This window comes from Antrostomus carolinensis, unplaced genomic scaffold, assembly GCF_000700745.2.
Source record: "Antrostomus carolinensis isolate BGI_N321 unplaced genomic scaffold, ASM70074v2 scaffold16015, whole genome shotgun sequence".
In the NCBI taxonomy this organism is placed as follows: domain Eukaryota; kingdom Metazoa; phylum Chordata; class Aves; order Caprimulgiformes; family Caprimulgidae; genus Antrostomus; species Antrostomus carolinensis.
Genome location: NW_010314421.1, coordinates 34,297 through 41,261, shown reverse-complemented (window position 1 = coordinate 41,261; position 6,965 = coordinate 34,297).

Below are 6,965 nucleotides of genomic sequence, written 5' to 3'. Positions count from 1 at the left end.
TGACAGGATGTCCAACCTCAGTCTCCTCAGCAGGCATTTTACAGACAAAGCTTCATGAAGACGAGAGCAATGTGCAGTTTCTATTTAGGTAACGCAGGGTTGGTTCCAAACCCCACAAGAAAGTACAGAAGTCCAGCCATCCTTTTTGTGTACAAGCATGTGTTTCACAAGAACTCAAATCCATGACCCAAATGTATCTTAATTTTCTACCCATTTGTACTAAAGCAAAAGGAGTCAGGCCAAAGAATACCAAAATACTTTGAAACCTACCTTTAAAAAAAAAAAAAAAAAAAAAAAAAGAAAAGTGGCTCAAATTTGTTACATAAAGCCAGGGAGGAGAAAGTTCCCTGTGCAGATTTTGTGAATTTAAGTATTTTGGCCCAGACTGGGGGAAAACAGAACTCATGCACCAGTTAAATTTTGTCCTTAAGCATTTAAACACATCCATCGTATTCACAACACAGGTATCGCCATCGTGCTGCTTTTCTGAGTGATCCTTTTACACGGAGAGAGAAGGTCCAAAACATGCTCATACGCATGAGATACAGAAGGTGCAGGACACGGGTCTTCCCTTGGCACCACGCAAAGTCTGACTTTGATCAAAGCACGAGAGTTACACACAGCTGACAGCGGAACGATGCGTCTCCATCTCCAGGTGAGGAAGGCAGCAAGGCACACCAAGAGCTGCACTCCTACTCTACACATTACAGGGAAGGTAACTGAAGATCCATCCCACAGTGTGTCACCTGCTCTGGAGTAAAGTGCCATCGGCATGGGCCTGAACAGGCTGTGCCAGCACGTTACTCTCACTGAGAAGCGAGCCGCTTGCCTCACACTGACAGTTAAAAGCACCTACGTACACAATGACTAAACCATTTCCACCTCGCTCCTAATTCAAACCTTACACGAGCTCTTGGTGATCTGTTAGAGGACCCACTCCAATGACAGGACTGTTCTGATGGAATCTAGTGGCAAACAACAGATCAAGCAGAAATGAAGGAAAAAATACTCAGATTTCCATAACAGAAGATCATTTCTAACTAAGGAATGTTTCTGTACAAACCTTGTGGGGAAGAAAATACGTTAGAAGCAAAGCAAGTGCCCTGATACTCCAATAGCTGGTGTCTGTGGAAGCACTGAATAGATGAGGAATGCAAAATAAAGCACTGTTCATGAAAGGAGCTTCATCCAGTGATGTCGACTAGCAAATTTAATATGGGGGAGCGGGAAGCAACAGCAACACTTAAGGTTCATACACAGCAAACATTTAGAAGCAGTATCCCAAAGTGCTCACGCAGGTACAAATGAATAGTCGGATACCTGAAGTCTTTAAGAATGGGGATTTCCTGATGTCTATGTTTATGTGAAGTCTTAATGCAGATACAGCTTTTAAACAGCCTGGATTCGGGTATGTCAGGACTATCAACATTTACAGGATATTTCTGACACTGTCGCTTTGCCTGTTTGGAGTCACCTTCTGTTATTTGTTAAAACGTTTAATGCCATGTATACAAACCCAATAATCTATGGGCAATAAAGGAAACTGAAAAAATATAGTCATTAATACAGAAGAAGCAAGCATTCGCCAGTTTTCTGTTGGCAAGTAAGAGCTTCACAAGTTCAGAGGCTTCTATAAATTTCAAATCAAGGATCCTGTTACACTGTAAAACACAAAACTGGTTTTTAGAAGAACTAAGTTCTTCTCAGTGCTAGTGAATTACTGGCATATTTGGAGAACATATAGTTAACTTTCATGTACTAACGGCAATGTTTCTTTTTTCTCTTTGAAAGAAGAGTTTGAGGTGCTTCAGTTGTGAATCATTTGAAAAAACCTCCCCGTTTAATTTTCCTGCTGGTACCTATTCCTACAGATCATACATCAGATCTATGTAGATTCTTCTTGTTCTGTTATTTCACCTTTTGTCTACATCAAGAAGAGTATCTGTTCTTAACGCCAATGGCACTGAATAAGATAGTGAATGACCTGAAAACATGACAAAGGAAAGCAAGCCAAGATGTCAGAAGTCTTTAAGAATTAAGGCCAGATTTAGAAAGAGTTTTGTCAGCCCCTGAAATTCATGAATTTAAGGATTCTATATACATTTTTAGTATTTTAAAGAATTTAAAGAATTATTTTAAGGAATTTTAAAGATCAACTAGAAAAAGAACAGAAAACAGGCTGTCTGCACAGGTGAGCTCCATGTTATTTCCCTCCACCATCCCTCCCAATTATCTGGAACAGCAGGGATTCTGGAAGTCACATTTAGTAATTCCCCACCAGATGCATTCTTCTTCCTAAGATCCTGACCAATATTGCCAGGCTTTCGTTGTTAAAATGAAGCTTGTAGGAGATCCTCTCTGGCTGTGGCCTGGGAGGACACGGTTCTATTCACAACTGCCCAGCATTCTTGAGACAGCAAGACCCAAAGACAGAATGGCCTGCACAGAAACATACAACCAGAAAATCCGGAGTGACTTCAGAATCCCAACAAAACGAAGCTGGAAGTGAAAAGCTACAGTTTGAGAACATGCACAGTTATCACCTGGAAACCCTGAGAGTCTGAAATTCCAATCAGAAGTAACGCAATTCAGCAGCTAGGACGTGGCAGATGGACAAACCACGGGCTGATCTCCCCACACGTTAAACAGAAAAGGAGCATCACAACTTCTTATGACCGCGTCAGAGACTGCTTGCCTGAGGTAAGGCAGAAGAGTGTGGCAGAGGTTATGTCATCACCACCTGGGTGATGGCTGCTGGCTCAGATCGCTCTCCCCGAATGGGATGAATTCAAAAGGAGCATTTTTGTAAAGTTCAAATGTGCTCTTGATGTGACTGAAATAACTTGCCAGTTTACCAACAGTAAATTCAATATTCAGGAGCTCAAGATTTCAGCTCCTGAAATACAGGGGTCGGGGAGGGAAGTTAGTGTTTGCGATATTGTCTCAAGTCAGCACTAAAATAACCACAAAAATACTGACACTAGGGGGTGGGGGATCCGATTTCTTTAAAGCATCTAAAGGTTCACAGTTCACATCAACACTTTTTTAAACAAAACTAAGCACATTTCTTTCGAAAGAGGTTAACAACATGGCCTTAGTGTACTGTCTCTGCTTGAATGACTTTACCTAGATTAAAAAAAAAAATATATATGTTTTTTTTAAAAAATAAGAGTATATGTAAAACAAGAAGATTTAGCTGTCTTCCTGTATCTGGTATTGCAAAACTGGAGATGCCTGTCCACTAAGCAGAAGGCTCAGCTGCTGAACATACACCACCTGAGTCTGTCTCATTCCTGAAGAGGAGGAAAAGAAAGAGAACAGAAAATAACCCAGAACATTCTTACAAAATTCAAGGAAACTCACACACATGAAGATGCCAACCCCTCTTGTTTCTACCTTATTCCTCCCTATTTTAGATGGTAAATTCTTTAAGGAAAGCACCCTCTTGTCTGTACAAGCAGTGGGCACACCACCTGAAGTGGCATCAGCTGCTCCAGAGGCATATGGGCGAGCAGGAGAGACCTGGTGGGACAGAGGAAGGCTGCAGCCCCCTTCGCACTCCTCGCTCCTGGTGACGTGCTGGAGAAAGCATCACTCTGCAGCAGCCGCTCACGTGTCGGCCCATGAAGCACACGGCTGCACCAGCTCCTGTCTGCAGCTGCACCCCTGGGGTACTCAAGGTGGCACTTTGGAAGCAGACAAGGAAAACAACTTGTCAAATCCTTTAATTTCTTTGACACTAAAACAGTCAACAGGGTAAAAGGTATGGGAGGAACAGGGCCAAAGATAAACATCACATTACAGACAGTAAACAAAGCTTCCTATGAATGCAAAAACTGTTACTTGCACAGTAACCAATACTATCATTTTTTTAGCTTAAAGTGATATGTATGTGTGCTTTATGCTTAGAAACCCCACAATACTACAGTTCTGCCACTGCATTCAATACTGTGCTACCAACACAGAATAAAGCCAAGAAATGGCTGATTTAAAACACTTAGTTTACACCTATTTTTTGGTCTTGCGTGGTATCTAGTTGAAGATGGAAGCATTTATGTGCTTTTTGCCTCATAACAAGTGAGGCAGATGTTAATGTTACTAAGATCAGCTGTATATACCTTGAAGGTATAGACCACCTGACTCTACATGAGTCAAAATACTAGGAATGTATCGTCAATATCCATTAATGAATTACCAGTTGCTTGTGTTTAAGTGACCATATGCTTCTGTGAAAAGTATATAGTGACCTGTATCTTACACACAGTATATCTGAAAGTAGCACTGTATCTGTAAAGAAGTTTTGCATAAGCATGTCATTTTCAAGGCCGAAGGCATATTTTAATGCGGACAGTGTCACAATATCAACAGCTGATTTTAAAACAAAACACTGTCAGTAGTTGCACAGGGAAGTTCTGAATTTCTCATCCACCTTGGAAAACACACAGCACCTTCACCATCCTCCGTATTTCAGTGTCAAGGTGTCACTACTGTACCCTTAACCCGTAACATTGCTCACCACAGAATCCAGCGGAAGGGGCTGGAACAAGCAAGGCTGGAACATTTGTTCTGAAAGGGAGCTTTGAAGTCTGGCCTGAAACCTGTGTGCTTATCAGCAGGAACTGTCTCTACTCAATTTAAGTAACTGTCCAACTCACGTTCAGAAACCACATCCACATTATAATCCCACCTTTTTCTATGTTCCTGGGTCACTGATGTCAGGACAAACATCTGTCCAAAAATATGAAGAGCGAGACCTATGCTGGTTCACACTCCCTCGATTTATTCCTTCAATTCACTTCTTCAGTTTCAGAAACGTATTTAATTAACTGTCTTAAAGTTGCAATAGAAATATTTTAATAAAGCTAACTAGCCTCACACACCACAATTCACCAGCCCCATTAAGACATGAGGACAATTTTGGTCACACAATCACTTGCATGGACAAGTGGATAAATTGTTTTGAACTATAATGCCAATACATAAGGCTCCAAGCTCTGAGAAAACCTGAATGACACCCCTAATAATCAATCTCCCAGTATTTTAAATATAAACACATTTTAAACCAACTTTTAATCACAGCTCCCTGTTCATGGTTGCAGAACTTCAACCCAGATAAAGATTTCTCACTAAAATGTCAGCATTAAACTCAAACAACAGAAAAGATGTTTGTTAATCTTAGTGAAATCAAGCAATTTTACTTTAAGTCTTCCAAGACTCAGTACAACACATCAATAGTCAGTTTAATAAGCCTTGAATTTATACTAATCACAGAAAAAAAAAGTAACTCTCTAGCATCATATTTACTATACCAGTATTTACATTATGCCCCAGTTCAAGTCAGAAAAGGCAGCCTGAAAACAAACAACCAAACAAAAAAAATCCACACGAAAAATCCTCGTGTATATTCGAGTTTGGTTTTCTTCTCCAGGGGGAAGAAAACAAAAGGGAAAAAAAAAAAAGTGCTCACATTCACACTCATAGGAATAAAGTCTAGAGCTCAGAGATGTCATCTCAGGAGAACAGCCAAAGAGCTTCTGACACAAGGTTTATCTGCTCTTGAAAGCACACTAGTTGTCATCACTTGATCACGAGTAAGACCTCAAACCAGAGACAAACATGCTGGTTTTACAGACCTAGGAAATAAACAGGAACATTATCTGACTGGCTACATAACAGGCACACACTGAAGGTGTCCCCATTCCAATCTGTTTGAAGATGACTTGCGGCAGAGCAGGACAAAAGTGCAAACAGATCTGGAATACTTGGGGTTTAGTTGGTGGTTTTTTCTTTCCTATAAACTGCTTAAAGGATTCCTAAGGCTGCAGTAATGCTAAGGAAAAGCATTTCCACCCACCGATGCCACCCTGAATCTAAGGCCTCTGAGCAGTTAAACTGTAACACTGCAGAAATTCATACTACCAAGACTGAACACACAAGTTTTACTTACCAAACCACCTATGTCATCTCTATAAGCTTAGAATTTAGTTTCCAATATCTACACATAGGGGCCTATATACATGTTCATGTGTACATTAAAAAACAGGCTAGTGAAAGATACTGGATTATGCCACTGAACAGAAGTCCTGGTAATTATCGTATAAATTCAGAGAAATAATTTACTTCAAATTAAAGAAGATAGTAAAAAAACTGCAATTGCAGCCTCCTAAGCCTGTGCTACTTGCATTGATTACAAGTACTGCTTATACACAGTAGTTCATAGAGAATTTTACAGGGATGTACTTAGTAGGGTAAGTGACCTCCATGGCACAAGAGCTTACAGAACTGTAAGAGCTATGACAGGGGTCTACACAGCTTTTTACAAAGCATACTAGGCTCAGATTTAACACTGAAGTTAATCTTCATCTTGTACTTCACTCTATTCAATAAGACATTGTCTGGCTACCAGTAAAGCAACCTGGCATTTATAGCTAAGGACAGAAAGCTGGAAATGCTGGCCTTCTGAGAAAGCTTCATGACATGAACAGCCTGCTGTATCCAGCACAAAAGGAACTGTGATCTCTACCAGTCACTGTCATTTTTAACACGTTGTTAGTGGAACTGTTTATCTACTGTCAAGGATACCTACTCCAGGTAGTTTACATTTCCAGTAAGGGTCATATTGGGCTTCAAGTGTATCTTTTTTTTCTTCTTCTTTTTTTTTTTTTTTTAAACCAAGTCCCAAAGTTATTCTTTATAGCTGTGTCTGTACAACACAGGAGGTACTGTGCATTCAAATGGTAGCAGGTTTGTATCTAAAGATGTGAGACTGTCAACAAATAAAAAGGAATGCATTATTCTCTTCAGCTTCCAGTCTTCAAGGCACCTCCTGCATTAACTTACTGGGAAATAAACAAGCAGACCAGAAGTTCACTGGAAAGAGAAGAATCTGATATACCTAACTTCCTCAGAAGCACACAGCATCAAAAAATGAGACGAGGTTGGACCCAAATTATCAACAAATAAAA